General features: G+C 32.1%; 1 protein-coding gene across 1 annotated transcript in view; it reads left to right on the forward strand.

The window, feature by feature from the left end:
- LOC143910802 (uncharacterized) overlaps positions 1–17783 on the forward strand; it is a 79987-nt gene that overhangs the window by 33556 nt on the left and 28648 nt on the right. The window lies entirely within an intron of this gene.

Genomic DNA, 17783 nt, shown 5'->3' on the forward strand with positions numbered 1-17783 from the left:
TTTTTGAATTCAATTGTCTCCCAAACCACTAACCAAATCGGACTGAATTTTTTTTTAAATGTAATACAAATTATAAATTTTATAACGTAATATTTTTATCTGAACCGAAAGTAGTACTTTTACTCTAGAGAATCGAGGTTTATTATGTTTATCTCAGAAACCTTTTAGTTTATTGAACTGAAATTTCATATCTATCAGTCTAAGCTTAATACCAAATTATATATAAAATATGGTAAGCATCCGTCAACCGGAAGTAGCAGTTCACTCTTGTTCGATTTTTCTTCCACTTTTTTTTTCGACCCCTTAGACATGTGTGCTCTACACGAAAAAACTCAAGTATAATTATTGTATCAATGTGATGAAAATAAAAAAAAATCACTAAATTTAATAAACCAGAAGTGTGATTTTTTCCTCTTAAAAATGTCAAAAATGTTGTGGCCACTATTCTGAAAATTTATATTTGTATTATCTATGTCTCTATAACTTAGAGCTGATAAGGTTTGGTCAGAATTTGTAAACCGGAAGTACTATTTTTTTTAAAACAATATTTCATTATTTTATTTTGACCTTTTAAATTATTTTTATTTTCTTGATATTTAAAGTGTATAATACTGATAGTGATTTTAAGTAATAAAAAAAAATTGTACAAAATCCGACAACCGGAAGTAGAACTATTGTCTTGTGCAAGTTTCCATACATTTGCACTCAATTTGTATCGAAAATGCTGTCATAGCTATTAGTATTTCATAATGCTGCCGTTATGTGTGAATGTGTCTGTACGGTTCAATATCGAATTTTGTTTTGTGACCTTCTTATATTCCTCAAATACATAGATGAAGTCATGGGTTGGTCACATCCGATTTTTTTTTTAGTTGTATTTCATTGAGAAGCCCTGATTTATATCAAGATATGTGCGAACGTTTCGGAGCCGAGTTTGACAAGTGGGAATTCCCCGTTCGTAATTTCGACGACAACGTCATCACACTCTCGGATTCGATGGATCAAAATAATAAAAAATATGCTATCCCGAAAATAAAAAAAATCTCGAATAAATACATTCAAAAGCAAAGCAGTTCCATTTTATTATTCACTAGCGAAATTGAAAGATAATAAGAAAAATGTGTTCGTGTGTATTAAACATATTTATTTTGCTGCCGAGATATTTGTGCACAAACGAGGTGCCTTGCCAATTTGCACGAAAATAAAAACAAAACTATTTATATCCATTATTTATATTATGTGAATATTTTGAGCGCCCAAAATGAGAAGTGGCCGTATAATTTAATTTGCATATACTCGCTGATTGGAGCAGTGTTGTTTGAACAAAAAATTGCGAGTCGTTTTGGGTTAGTTTAAGCATTCTTACCCTTTTTCTGAGCTCGATAAAAACCCTTTCCGTTCGAAATGAAAGTGACTAAATTAACAAAAAAACCTTATCTAAAATCATCTTATCAATAACTGAAAATAAATAGCCATTAAAGTATTATGTATGTATATATTTTATGTCGTTCAAAGATTATTGAACTTGTTTTGTTATGTTGTGAAAATATTTTTTTTTGCATCGTTATCTTTTTTAAAGAGACATACATTTTTACTCGTACTTTTCGCAAAATATCTTCTAGCTTCTTGTATGAAATAATAATTTTTGTTTTTTATGATGGTGTGTACGAATAAAAATTGCATCAAAAATATTCATTTAGTCTCGAATGAAATTTATTTCGTCAAAAAACCGAGGAAAAATGTCTACTACGAGAAAATTTCTTCGACGTAGTAGAATAGAATTCGAAATGTTACCAACACGTTTTTCTCATTTTCGAGAAAAACGTGATAACAGCGCACAATTGCACTATAAATATCCTTTCTACAATCACCCCACACTTTTCCAATAATACATTTACTCTTTATGCGATTACAAATAGGGTTGAACGGATCAATTTTCATCGCTCTTTCGTGAAAAAATGAGTTTTTTATTATATTATATTAAAAAGCATCGAGTTTTTCTATTATGTCTACAGATTCAAATTACTAAATATATTATACATATGTACATACATATGTTTTTTCTTAGAAGTGGATTGAAAATTCTAATACCATTAGTCATCTGAAATTTTTTCAGACGAACAAAAATGAAATAAAAAAAAACACAAAATTTACTTATTATGTTCATACATTCGTTATTATTTATTTTTGTTGGCTCCTATTGAAATTTGCATTCTTTACGGGTTTGTACAATAAATACATTTTTATGCAGCAAATACATTTGATTCACACATTAAAATCCTGAAAGAATTAAAAATAAATGATAAAAATTTTCGATACCTACATACGTTTTGGTTTTTTCCCTTAAAATTCTGACAGAGTTTGTATATTTTCAAGATTATTTTATGTGATACGAGTGTACTTCATCAGAATATATAACAGATGGAATTTGAGCAAACATATATGTATGTTATATGTATATCTATGTGTGTTATATCAATGTATGTAATGTTATATCAATGTATAATCAAATATCTATGTATGTTATATCAAATATCTATGTATGTTATATCAAATATCTATCTATGTTACTCCACAGAGATTGCCATCACCTTTTTTTTCAGTGTTCCTTCTGTTCATTAATTTCCGTACCTCTCAGAAAGGAAACGGAAATCTTCTATGAGAATTACCCTTTTTAGAATAATTTATTTGAGGGCAAATTGTAAAAACGCTCGAAATCGAGAGACGCTATATTATGTAGAAGAAGATTCCACGGTACATATACTCAATGAGGCTTGTTAAAACGTATAGAGGTTAAACCTTGTATAATCTGAATTCGATTGATAAGAGTTCATATATTGAATTACATATTCATACAATGCGATAGATCAAGACACACGATAAATTTACGATTTCGATTAAAAGTATGAACGGAAGAAAAAATAAGTAAAAGCTTTCTTTTTTTATGTGGCAATTTTATACGATTGTCGCTATCCAATTAACGTCTCGGTCGTTGTTAAGAAAAACTGATACGCCTTTGTTCGGTCGTAATTCTTCGCGGTAGGGTGCGTTTCAAAATTTTCAGGTAGCTAAAACCGTGCAGGGGGAAAATTCGCGATATTTCCCCCGCACACGACATAATACCGACTATAAATCCCACACAGGTGTATGTATACCTATGACTATACATATACTATAACACATTAGATGTATGTATGTATATATGTACTCATACCTGAGCCAAGACAATGCAAGTGCAACTCGTAAACAATATATCAACAGGAAACCTCTAAATTTACAAACCAACATTTATATAATATTGTGTGTTATGTATGTAGACACATACATATGTATGTACACACTTGATACGTAATATATGTATAGAATTTTCTTTTTACTTTTCTTTTCTTCACAAATACCATACCAAAGATTATTATTAATCGCACAATTTTATGTTTTAAAATTATTTGACTTTAGTTGGATTGGGGTTTACTATGTATGTATATTTGGTGTTTCTACATTCTTAAAAATGTACGTACATACATATGTATGTATAGCGGAAAAACGAACGTTATTTCTTTATGACAGAGACAATGATGAAGATTTATAAAGTACTACGCAATGCTTCATGTCTCTTGTTTGCAGACGACGTTAAACTATTCTTTGCTGTTAAGGATGAGAGGCAAGCCTCTCTCCTTCAAGCTGATATTAACGCTGTTTTAGAGTTCAGTTCCTGTTTAGGGCTTGAACTGAATACTAGTAAATGTGCCATTATGAGTTATGGACGTGCGAATTCGCTCTATTGTCACGGATATTCCATTGGATCCGTATTGTTGAAGCGCGTGGAATCAATGGTCGACTTGGGTATCACTTTTGATCCTCAATTCACCTTTCACAACCACATCAAGACAATCGCTGACGTTTCCTTTCGTCGACTTGGATTTGTCTTGAGATATGCTAGATTATTCTCCAACCCCTTGTCTTCTCGCTTGCTTTTCAACTCGCTTGTTAGAAGTAAGCTAGAGTATAATGCAATTGTGTGGAATCCGCATGAAGCAAACTACTCTCTTATTATAGAAAAAGTGCAAAAAACATTTCTTCGTTTTCTTTATAAGAAAGAGTATGGGTACTACCCATATCTCTATCCTACTCCTTTCCTTTTGGGCATGCTTGGGTATAATTCCCTTGAAATTCGGAGAAACTTCTCGTTAATTCGTTTCGTTCTCCAGCTATTGCGTGGTAATACGTCATGCCCGTTGTTGCTGGAACAGTTGGGACTTTATGTCCCTAATAATTATGTGCGTGGTAGACATCATCATTTGATGGTTGTACCTGCTGCTCGCACAGTTCTTTTTCGAATGGCTCCTATTCCAAGAGCTATTCGACTTCTCAATGAAATCGTTGCTGCTGTCCCTGAATGTGATATTTTCCACCTTGGGGAGCGTAGATTATCGGATATTATTTTAACATATTTATCTGGTAACCTGCGCTCATCATTACTTTCTTAATTTGAATGTGATGAATGAGTGGAATCTTAATCTACTCTCTTCCATTTGGGCCTCGCTGTGATTTTATTTTTATTTATATTTTGTTTTATTTTATTTTACTTTTTCTTTCTCCTTTGTATATTTTTATATACTATTTTAATTTTGTTCAGTGTAAACAAAGAATGGGATTTATGGATTTTATTTTTAATTTTGTTATTTTGTTTCTCTCTGAATGATGTATTATTTTCCTTTTGTTACTTTTTTTTAATTATTTTATTTTACCATGTTTTCTGCTTTTGCTTTTTTCCTTTATTTACAGTTTACTTGTTTTTATATCATGTTTTTATATCTTTTTCAAATGTAGGCCATTGTGGCGCATTAGGTTCTTCCTGTAATGCCACAATGGTCCAAAACTATTAAATAAATAAATAAATAAAAAAATATCCTACGTATAAGTATAGTTTTCACATTTAAAAGATGTACACATCTGGTTTAACATTCCAGTAATGTTAATTTAATGTACATATGTACGTATGTATGTATATGTACATACATATACATATATACTTACATGTTAATTTGTAAAATTTTCTCACTTAATTTTGTTTTGTCCGAGTTGGATATTTCCATTTACTTTTATGACCAAGTCGAATAATTAAAAGTATTCAATGTCGAATACATCATCGTTATATACATACTTACGTATTATATATAGCGTATATGTATATGTATTGTATATAACAGTGTGTATGTATACATGTATGCATGTACAGTAAAATGTTGTACAAAACGTTGATTAACAGTTTCGTACATGCGACGTTCGTTCACGCAACAGTGCCCACCCTTTTATTCATCGAATATCATTTCTGCATATCTCAACATGCTGCTAAAATACAGCATACGTTGTATTTTAACAGCATGTTATAATTAATAATAAAAAAAAAGATTTTGTTGAGTTATTATTTTTAATTCAATCAGTTTTTAAATATCTATATTGCACAATTCTTCTTACCATACAAAGAAGTACAGGTTTACGGATTGGCTTTGTGTAAATCTCCGCAATTACGAGAAAGGTCTTCAAAATCATGAACATCATTTTTAATCAATTTTTAATTCATTTAAGTAGTTGCATATGTATTATCTAATATATAATTTGGAAAGAGACTTTGTAAATATTTATGTTTATAAGTAACTTTGGTCGGAAATAGTAAACAAGTCAAAATTTCTATGACGAGTCGATTTTTTTTTTCGATTCAAATAAACTTAATAAAAAAACAAATGAATATTTGCTATTAGATTCGCCATGTTTAGGCTGTTTATATTATAAATACTGAGCGAAGCCGGGTAAAACAACTACTGTAATATAAATTTATGTAGTTGTTCATATGTACATATGTATGTATATGTAATATCGTATGTCGTAGGCTTTGGCAAACCCACGGGTCGGATTATATCGAACGTTGCCTTTCACCATGATAAAAAGTTGTACTATCGAAATTTCTAAATATGAATATACATCTATATTATTTGGATAAGTTTTAATCTGTTTCGAGATTGGTTAGTTAAGACTTATAACTTGCGATGAACTCCAAATCTCTTACACATATGTAGGTATGTATGTATATGTGTCTGCTTTTGCTCGAAGGTAAATGATATCGTTTTAATAATAAAACAAATCGTATTCGGTAGAATTTTACAGCAAGAATTTCAATCGTGTTCTATATTATAATTCACAAAATTACTGAGCTCTACTTAGGTTGAAATTTGTATATATTAAAATAAATTTACTTCAACGGCTAAGTAAAAATATTTGAATTAGAATGAAGATTCAATTTAGGATTATCTGTATTTGATTGTTTAATCATAGTATGCATACACTCAAATTTTCCATCGGATGCCACATAAATAATATTACGCAATAAAATTTGATTTTACTCTTACATATGAGCAATACTTTGCATGCGTTATTGTGGCGTTGCAACGCATGCCGGGTTCAGCTACTTCTTTATACAATAATATGTATGTACATATGTATATAAATCTAAATAATGTAAATATTGATTTTTAATATATTTTGAAATATTCGGATCCGCGTTGCATAATAATTTGTATCGTATAATAAATTCAGGTTGAGATTAGGTATCACGTTCGACAGTGGCAACTATTGCTAGTTTACTCCAATGCTACGAGGGTTGCTCTTTAAGTTTCTGGCCTAATAATGAAAAAACAAAAATTTATAATCGAAATTGGTTTTGTTGTTTTTCGAAATATTATCCATGAAGATTAAATACACATTTGCGTGCGTTGGAACCAATGTTCGAAGCACTTTTTCCAATCCGATTGAAGTACCTCCAAAACAAGCGTTTTGAACGCATCAAGCGCTTCTTCGGGCGTCGAAAATCGTTGACCACGTAATTTATTTTTGATGTGCGGGAATAAAAATAAGTCATTGGGTGCCAAATCAGGGCTGTTCGGTGGATGACCCATCAATTCGATGTGTTAAGTGCTCAAATAGGCGGTTGTTTGAGCTGATGTGTGAGAGCTCGCATTGTCATGATGGAGAATGATTCGTCTTTGGCCGTTGGTTTTCCTTATTTCTCCACAGACTTCTGGCAAACAAATGGTTGTGTACCATTCAGAATTGACCTTTCTACGTTCCACCAATGGTACGGTTGCGACATGTCCAGTTTTTCCGAACATTTGCTTCGAAGTACTTCGTGCGCGAACAACTTTTGTTGGGTTTGATTCATCTTGGAAGCCCATACGGTGGACTGCTGTTTTGTTTCGGGCTCATATGCATAGGTCCATGATTCGTCACCTGTGCAGATGTTATACACAGAATTTGATGCACCGTGATTGTATCAACATTTCCTTGCACCAATCGACACGAGCCTCTTTCTGAACGCGATAAAATCTTTTTTACAGCCAAATGATCATGTAATATCTTTTTAATTGGTTTCATGTCATACTAATGTTCAAGGATGCCTGAATCTCCCGGTATGTCACATGACGATCTTGAATTATTAGTTCGCGCAGAGCATTAATATTTTCTGGAGTAACAGCTGATTTTGGACGACCTTCACGAAATTTATCCTGGAGTGAACTACGCCCACGATTGAATTCGTTATATCAATTTGTCACAGTGCTGTAGGATGGTGCTTTATCACCATATAAATAACTAAGTTCATCGATGCACTCTTGTTTTGATAGTCGACGTCGAAAGTTATGAAAAATAATCGCACGAAAATGTTCACGTGTTAAATCCATTTTTTGACAGCTATGAATTTTTCACGTCCCAGGAAACAAAAGAATATGTAATTGTAAGAAAGTGTTCTGACAACGTTTATGCTAAAAATTGTCAAACTTTACAATAAAACCAATTTCGATGATAAATATTGGTTTTTCATTATTAGGCCAGAAACTTAAAGAGCTATCATTTGTAATAGATAGGGTTTGATGATATCCTTCTTTTTGCATTGATGTTTAAGTTCCGTTTGACATTTGAAATTCAATATAATGTCTGGAAAAACACAATTGTTTATTTGCACACGGAGGTATCGAAGGGTTAAAGGGTTCCTTATATAGTGTATTATATGTATGTATTTCGATATATCCCATAGTGAATTATCCGATTAATTCACGAACGCGGATTAGGGTTGAGGTCAAATAAACAAACGCTACATCAAAATAACCCCTTAATTGTCGAGGCGGAAGAAAAAAAATGGGGTTGAAAAAAACTGTTATTCCGCCAAAAATGAAAAATCCCATTTGTATCCATTACCGTGCTCGCGTAATGGATGCAAACGAGCCTCTTCGTCTCACTTCAGGTGTTTTAAAATAATTAAGCGAAACTTTCCCTCTTTTGAGAATATTTATCACAACTGATAAAGTGGATTTAAGTGACGATAAATATATGGGGATTACTTTTTCTATAAGTCTTAATCTTTCAAATAAATAAATGTGCATATGTATGTATGTATGTACATAGATTCAGGAATTTTTCAATTTCATTAGTTTCTTCTAAAGTTTTTCACAATTGTTGAAATTAAGTTAAGTAAAAAATTTGCGGTACAAATTTAATATTACATAAAACTCAATACTGATATTCTATTCTAAGTACGAAAATCTCTCTTGTGGGCTTAAGAATTAATTTCAGATTATTGTTAAACATCACGTCTTTCTATTAAAATTGGGGATGTTTTAGACATTTTCATTAAAATTTAATGGTCACGGATCTCCCACGCACCAATCTAATTTTATTATCGGTCACTTAAAATATAAAATACGAAAAAGTTTTATGCCTGTCAGTTCTATTCACCGAGTTTGAAATATGTGCCTCTACACTGCGGAGACCAAAAACGAGATCTTTTAAAGACTTTTTTATGTTATATTATACTATATATATCGAAGAAGAAGAAAGGGACTGTCAAAAGAGACATTCAAATATTCGTATTTTATTTAGTCGAGACAATAGAGACGGCGACGAGAGGAAAATCCAAAGAAAAGCGGAAAAAGTGGAAAGAATTGGCCAAATTGAATCGAACGAAGACTATGGAGTTCTCGTGCGACGGATGATACTTAAATATATCTGTATATCTTCGCAGATTATTCTTTTGAGCAAACAAAGTAGATTAATTTAATTACGACGTTAAATATTTGAGATTTTCTTTTCGCCGCAATGGTCTTGCAAAATCATAAATGAAGACGTAAAGGCGCATTCACATGTAAAAGTTCGAAGTTTGAACTTTTCTACAAGTTGAAAATTTAAAATTTTTGCATGAAATTAATTATTACATATATTATATTAATCTGGCTGCAAATCGTTCATTTTTAATTTAATTAATGGAATTCGCGCATAAAATGGAGGATTATTTTTTTGTTTTCAGACTACATAATCCTACTACGTAAATACATATTTCACGAAACGGAATCTCTCATACGGAACGTTATTATCTATAGAGTGATAATTTTGTCTGGTCTCTAGAGCTTCCTAGCCTTGGGGCTCGAGTATGGGATAGTTTGCCTATTGTACCTACACACTTGGTCTCGGAGGACCTCGGAGGAGGGTCAAACTCTCACCCACAACCTCCCAGAACTTCCACAAACCCCCTCGTCTCCGTCACCTACTTCCCCTACCTCTCAGCTTCGGGTATAGTGATTTACGAGCGACATGCAGCTCCCACTCGCAACTCCTCGACTTTGATCTAATATGCATGACTGCCGGCTCAGAGGAACCGGCCAACTCCAATGGTTTGAAATTAACGTCGCGAAATGTAGGCTGCTTCGTGTTTCCACAGATTGTATCTTCGTCGTCGTCGACGTCGTACGTGTGGCTCATGCCTCGAGGGGTTTGGGGTACCATGCACCCCCACGTTTTTATTATCATACAATATGTGTATACAAGAATAGGATGGATTTTCGCTTGAAAAAGCTTGTACACATACCGTTGAATTTTTCTTCGCGGTGTCTCTCTTTTGATCTTTTGAAAAATTTTATGAATCAAAGCTAGTATGGATATACATAGATACATACATAATGCCAAGCTTCCACTGAAACTGTTGAATGATGTCAATAATGTAATTTTTTATTCATATGGTTGCTTTCATTTATTTGTATGTAATGAGACACTAGGTATTTTTTTCCCTTACTAATATTAACAACGAGTTGCTTGAGACGAAATTTTTACATTTGCTTCATTCAAATAAATAAGAAACATTTGTGATGAGGTATGCGAGGTATATTCATTAGTTGTTATTGCCAAATAATGAAAACTATACATACATACATATTAGTCGCTTGTTTACCTAGAAACTAATAAGTCAACGTTTTTGGCCGTCCATTATTCTTGCTAAATTTTACATTATTCGAGTCGCGTAAAAGTGTCTGTTTTCGCAAAATTTAATGTAATATATAAACAGTGTGCTGAATTTGCGTTCAAAATCGAACATATTCAATCGTGATATGTTTAAATTTGTCACCGAAAATTGTGACGAAAATTCACATGAAAAAACCATTAAGCATTATCATTTGTTTTTTCGTATAAAAATTAATTTGAAACATTTTCGTTTTTAAATAATTTAATAGTATCGTATTAAAAATAAGTGAAAGTGAAAGGTTTATAAAATAGATCAATAATCTCGACCATTTTGCAAGAACGGCTATAGTTTGGCTGTCATCGATGGCTGGTTGATGAAGGTGACTATACAGTGATCTCAGGACCGTCGACCTTCCTGGTTGAATTTAATTAAGCAAAAAAAATATAGAGGCGCACTGCACTGTTCAACTCTTCAGTTTCGCTTGATGAATTGGGAAGAGAAACATCTACCTGTGACGGAGCTGCTATAGCGGTTTCCGCAGTGGAAGAGTGGAGTGGCAGGGGTTGTCGCACAGTGTTTTCAACACATTTTTGGTGTATAATCATTGTGTGTAACGATGATATTTGGTACTTATTTACAAAAATTTGAGCATAGGGTCGTTTTGAGCAACCTGTAGTGGCACCAATGGTCGGGGTTAATATATAATGGATAAATAAATAAAAGAATAAATATGTAAAAACTTTTTTGGTGTCAATGTTTCGTTTGAAAATATGTGTACATACATATATGTACATATGTACTTGTTCATTTTTGATACTGTTTCATAATAGATAGCTTTATTCACCAAATTAATCTTATTTAACTTCAATTTTAGATATGTGTGACGTATGTAGGTCAATTTTAAATAATGGGAATATGTATTTTTAATATACATTTTGCATGCTTTGATCATTTTTAGATCACAGAAAATGTATATTTAAGATATCATTATTTATTCGAAAGAACCGCTTGCGAGATTCTTTTCAACGACACTTCAAAAAAATTGAAATTGGCTCGTTTCCTTGAAAATCGTCTGTAAAGAAATTGTACGACTTCGTTCGATCGTTATAAACGCGTGTCAAAATTTCGCGTTTCGCAACTTTTCGACGCGAAAGCAGATTATCGTTTTCAATATTTTTCGCATTAGGGTAATGTTCGCGAATCTGCCAACTCTGGGCGACTCTCCGATCATTATAAATATAGGACAGTGAAAAATATATAGAAGTAAACACAAATCTGTCATTATTAACGGATCGTTTTTACGCGGATGTGCGACACAAACTCACGTTTCCTGCGGAAAGAAAAGTATTTAATTTTTTTTCGTACGTGGAAGTTTCCGGAAATACCGTTTTTGTCGCGGGAGTGAAAATGGCGCTTAAAATATACTCATAAATATTGTGGTACATTATTTATAAATATGTACATGTGTAGTGATCGCGAGCACTAATAAATGAACTGAGAATAAATATATATTTCGTGCAAATATTCGGAACACTGGTTGAAATTGCAAAATCGTCTGCTAAAAATTTACATGTTAATCTATTCGACATTGTGCGAATTCGTTTCAGTATAAGTATGGCAATTCGTATTTGATTTTTGTCGCAGATAGACGTTTCTTTATAAAACAGGTATTTTTTTTTAAATCTATAATGCCTTAAGTGTTGAAATTATTTTTGTGATATTGAAGTGAGTATAAAAAATATGTTATTATTTTCAATATATATTATGTGTTTTTTTTAATGTAAATATGCATTTTTTTCATTTGAAAAGCAATTTATATTCCAATTATATTTCGGAATGTAAATATATGTTTCCATGAAAATCTGATATATAATTTGGAAAGAGACTTTGTACATATGTATGTATCCTTCGTTCGTAGACGACAAATTCGATTTATTTTTTTTTCGATTCATAGGCGCCGATTCGATTTTATTCATTCATTCATTTAATAGTTTTGGACCATTGTGGCATTACAGGAAGAACCTAATGCGCCACAATGGCCTACAATTGAAAAATATATAAAAACATGATATAAAAGTAAACTGTAAATAAAGGAAAAAAGCAAAAGCAGAAAACATGGTAAAATAAAATAATAAAAAAAGTAACAAAACGAAAATAATACATCATTCAGAGAGAAAAATAACAAAAGTGTAAAAATCAAAAATAAAATCCATTAATCCCATTCTTTGTTTACACTGAACAAAATTAAAATAGTATATAAAAATGTGCAAAGGAGAAAGAAAAAGTAAAATTAAATAAAACAAAATATGAATAAAAAAATTTTTTTTTTCGATTCAAAGGATTCGAAGTCCCCGCAGGGGGCGCAGGGGGCACGGCCCAATGAGGCCCCGCCGGCCAGCCGCATGGGGCGCAGTCGCCGGATTCTAGACTTAATATATTTTTTATATAAAATAAAAATAAAAAATGTTAAAAATTGAAAAATTGAAAAAAAAAATTTATTATTTTTTTTTAAATTTTTTTTTTTTAATAAAATGTTTACTATTAGATTAGTCATGTTTAAGCGGTTTATATTACAAATACTGAGCGAAGCCGGGTAATACAGCTAGTTTATTATAAAAATATATATAATTTCTTTTATTAAACAAATATTTTAGTCGGTCGTTTCTAGAGACGGTGTATGATCTGTAAATTTTTATTATATGGCTATTTATTGTAACAATATAAAAATGTTTGGATGTCGTATACATTTTTTTTTTGATTTTCATTGAAATACATATGTACATATGTATGTACATATATCATGACTGACTAAGTTTTAAGAAATATTTATATCGGCATGTTATTTTAACGCAGATGTAAAACAATGAACTTTAACATTATCACACCTTTACGAGCAATAAATAAAGTTTCTTTAAATTGTTTTATATTTTTTATACCTATCATAGCAAATTTATGGCACTTTATATGCCATTGTTTTATTTGATAAAATATACATATGTACATAATTAGGTTTGTGATTGAGATAGAAAGGTAACGTGTTTTCATTGAAATATTACTGTACATACGTATGTATTTACATATATGCATTACGTAATATTTATTCGATGGATTTGATATCCCACCTTCGCATTTACATACATATATTCAAACATTCAATTCCCGAATATGTTACATAATTTCACGGAAACGCGTCCCGACTCCATTCTTTTTCTTATCGCTTTCGTTTCCGGTTCCTTTTAGCGCACGAATATTTTGCGTATAGTACATACATACTATGTATGTGAAAGATCTGGGATTTACATACCGGCGGTGGTAGATATATGTTTGTACATACATACATATGTGTTTTGTGTGGCGGTAAGTGTGCACATTTACGACGTTTTTAACGTTTCACGTGCAAGCAGTAAACGTGGACGCGTAAACACAAACACCGTTTGTCGTTTATGTACACTTCGTGATTGTCGTGTCGTTTCCACTATATGCATTTTACTTGATGTCGTTTTTCACAGTTGCTGAAATGTTCGAAAAAACCTGCATAATTCCATTGTTATTGCGGTTTCTCAAACTTTATATATGTATGTATATGTGTATTTATTATATGTAATTTTAAGTCAATATGGGTACAAACTTGTTGTATACCCATATTGAATTATATTTTTTTTATTATTTTTAAATGCTTTTTATTATTACGAAATTATGTTCACAATACATCTTATATATATTTTAATAGCTACTGATCTACTGATCATTTTCTATTTTACAATTCAATTTAATTTGGTTAGTAATCACAGTATTATATTATTCTAATGTTAATCTAAAGCATAATAGGAAAAAGAGCTCAAAAACCTATTTACAATCCTTATAAATGTTCATAATACATCTAATACATAATATTAATTAAAGACTCTCTAAAGTCGATGACCTAAAGCAGATTGTGTTTAGGTAATCTGTGTTTATACCTGAAGGGTATAGACATTTTGTTGTAATCACCGAGACTCTTCACAAGTGTGTTAGTATGGTTATTAGTGATTCTGTCATTGAATCTACTGGTTAGTTTGTTAGTAATGTCTGTAACAAACGGAATATTATATATGGCATGCAGTTTTTTCAGGTTAGTATATATGGGTGTATTATAAATTATTTTTAGGGATTTATTTTGTATTACTTGGAGCTTGGATAGGTTAGTATTCGAGGCGTTATTCCATACAGGTGAAGCATAGGTTAATAATGGTAATATGAGCGCGCGATATAATTTTATTTTATTTAGCGTTGATAAAGAAGTATGGCGATTAAATATTGGATATATTGAGGATATACCCCGCATCGCCTTGCATTTCGCTGCCTCAATGTGAGGTGCCCATCTCATTCTTTTATCAAACGTTACTCCTAAATATGTTATTACTGACTGCCATTTCAGACTTTCTCCAGAGGGGATTTTCAGATCTGAACTTGGCTTATGCTTTCTAACACTAAAGAATATGGCGTCTGTTTTGGTTTGATTAATTTGAATTTTCCACTTAGTGAAGTGTTCAGTCATTGCTTTAATTGCAAATTCAAGATTTTTAAGAATAGTGTCTGGTTTTTTGCTACTTGTGAAGCAAGCTGTATCATCTGCATATAGGGCTATGTGACAGTTTTTTGGAATAGGTATGTCATTTATATATATGGAGAACAAGAGTGGGCCAAGCAAGCTCCCCTGCGGAACGCCAGCTGCGATTATTTTTGGAGACGATAATTCATTATTTACGCTAACCACTAGCTTTCTACGAGTTAAGCACGATTTGATGATGAGAATTAGTTAGTTTGGTATTTTGTTAATAAGGAGCTTATGAATGAGTCCATCGTGCCAAACCGTGTCGAAGGCCTTTTCTATGTCGAGACATACCATTCCGGTACTTCTCTTCATATTAAAGTTCTTCGTCACGTCTTCAGTTAGTCTTGTTAGTTGTTGGGTCGTGGAATGTCCAGTGCGAAATCCAAATTGTTCATTTATTAATTTATTATTTACGACTTTAAGTAAACGACTGTATATTTTTTTCTCAGAATTTTTGAAAGCGTACATAGTAAGCTAATGGGTCGATAATTGGCTGGGTTTTTTGAGCTTTTATCGGGCTTAAGTATGGGAATTACGTTGGCTGTTTTCCAGTATTCTGGGAAATACCCGGTGAGTAAACATGCGTTGAATATTTTAGATAGTGAGACTAAAGCTTTAAATGGAAGTTGTTTGATTATGATTTTATCTATTGAATCTCGCCCAGGTGCCTTTTTATTTTTTAAATTACGTATTATATTTTGGATTTCACACGGATGCACCAATTTTATATTTTTAGTACTGTTAGTGGGAGTTTTTGTGATGATTTTAATGGACCGGTTGACTTTATTATGCGTTGGTATGTGATTGTAATGTCGTGTGAGTGTGTGATGTTTTTGGAAGGATTTTGATAATAGTTCTGCTTTGTCGCAATCACGCGTCACTGAAATTCCTGCATCATCTAATGGAGGAATCGATTTTTTTGTCCTGCGAATCGCTTTAGCTAATTTCCATAGAGAGCCATCAACTGAGCTCAATTTTTCTAATTTTTTAGACCAAGCTTCATTTTTGATTTCTTTGATTCTAATTTTAATTTGATATTTGAGCTTATTAATTAATGTTTTCAATGCTGGATTTTTTGATGTTTGCCAAATTTTACGGAGTTTATTTTTACTTTTAATTAGATTTGCAACAAAATCAGTCTCTAGTTTGTGTTCAATGTATTGTGTCTTAGGTATGTGAAGGTGTTTGGATCGAGCTATTGATTCCGTCAGGTGTATTATGGAGCTGTCGATTTCTGTTTTGTTTGTGAGTGTGGTAGAAGTTAGAATAGTTTGGTCGTTTATGTACGACTTGAACTCTCGCCAGTTAGCTCTCCCGTAATCCCAACCATGCTTGATGATTTTCTCGGGTTTCCCGACGATTGAGAAGATTATCGGGAGATGATCAGACGACAGGGTATATTGAATTATATGCTAGGTGACGTTGCCTTCATTATCACATAATGTGCAAAACGTTCTCCTATACGAAGTTTAGCAATACAGGAAGCGTTTAGAGTTTAGTTTGGATGATGAAAAGCTAAGAATTTCAATATTAATTTGTTGATTAATTTTTTTATATATTTTTAAAATTAAATATTAATTACCAAATATTTATGAATTGAATATTAGTAATAAAATATATTCCAAATATTATTATTGAAATTAAAAAAATATATTAATATGATTATTATTACAGGAATCCCAATTACGATCCAAACATACCGATTAAAAAAACTTGTATGATATAGCTATGAGCATAAGACCGGAACGAAAAATTTTAATTAGTCTAAAATGTGTAAAATTTGTTGTGAATTTTCACTTTTTTTTTTAGATACAAAAAATATACGAATTTGGCAAAATATAAACGGGTGAAAATGTTATATTTTCACGTATTGGGGCAATTAATATGAAAAATATCCATTTTTTCGCGAATTTGGTCGATATTAATGGATTAGTTGGAGGCACGGGCATTTCTCTCCATTTTTGTCTCTGGCCTAATGAACATTCAGTTTTAGTTTTATTCATTAATTTACATACTTAAATGCCCAATTTAAATTTTTTTAAAAAGTATTTTAAATTGAATTAGAATAAATCTGAAGTTCTAATTAGAATAAATCTTATTTAATAATACTTTTTTACTGTATGGTAGATCTTTGACAACTTTTCAGACAATATTGTAAAATGACCCTTTCGACTTCAATGTATTCGCTTAAAATACCTTAAAATGGTTTTGTGGCTGTAAAGGCTAATATGGTAGCGAATCTCTACGTTTCGAACTCGTTATAGAAAAGGTGTTGATGACACGAAAAAACCTCGGCGTTGAAAAGTTACGTGCTGGTTTTTCGGCCCGCCATTTCAGCACATTAGGCTTTGTATATGTAATGTCCATATGTATATAGGTACATATACGAAGCCCAATCGCTCGTAACGACATTAATCCGACATCACAACAACTCAACACTGTGAAAATGCCTCTTTTCGACCGGCCATTATCGATTCGAGTTGTTGTACTCCGCTCCCACGCACGTGTTTATCCTTATTCATTAAAAATGTTCAACGGACCGTTTTAATCCGAAGGAAAAAGGATTCCCGTCGAACCCGTCTGCGAAGCCTTTTCCTGCGAACTCGATCGACATAAAAAAATATTTATATCGTTTGTATTTTCAATTAATTCGACCTCGGCAACGTTTCAACCCCCCCCCCCCTCTGTGCGTGTAATTTATTTACATCGAATATACGCGTTCATTTTAAATCGCAACCCGTACATGATTTATGTATTTGGAAGGCTTTGCGGAAAGCTTCTCATTTAGTAATGTGAAATGTCGCTCAAGTCAAGGCCGATTGGATCTCTCCCTCGAAATTTTGTTTAAAACTTGAAACTGGTGTCAGAACTGGGATAATTATGTATTAGACGTATACATAAGGTAGA

The sequence above is a fragment of the Arctopsyche grandis genome, chromosome 4, assembly GCF_051622035.1.
Source record: "Arctopsyche grandis isolate Sample6627 chromosome 4, ASM5162203v2, whole genome shotgun sequence".
Taxonomy (NCBI): domain Eukaryota; kingdom Metazoa; phylum Arthropoda; class Insecta; order Trichoptera; family Hydropsychidae; genus Arctopsyche; species Arctopsyche grandis.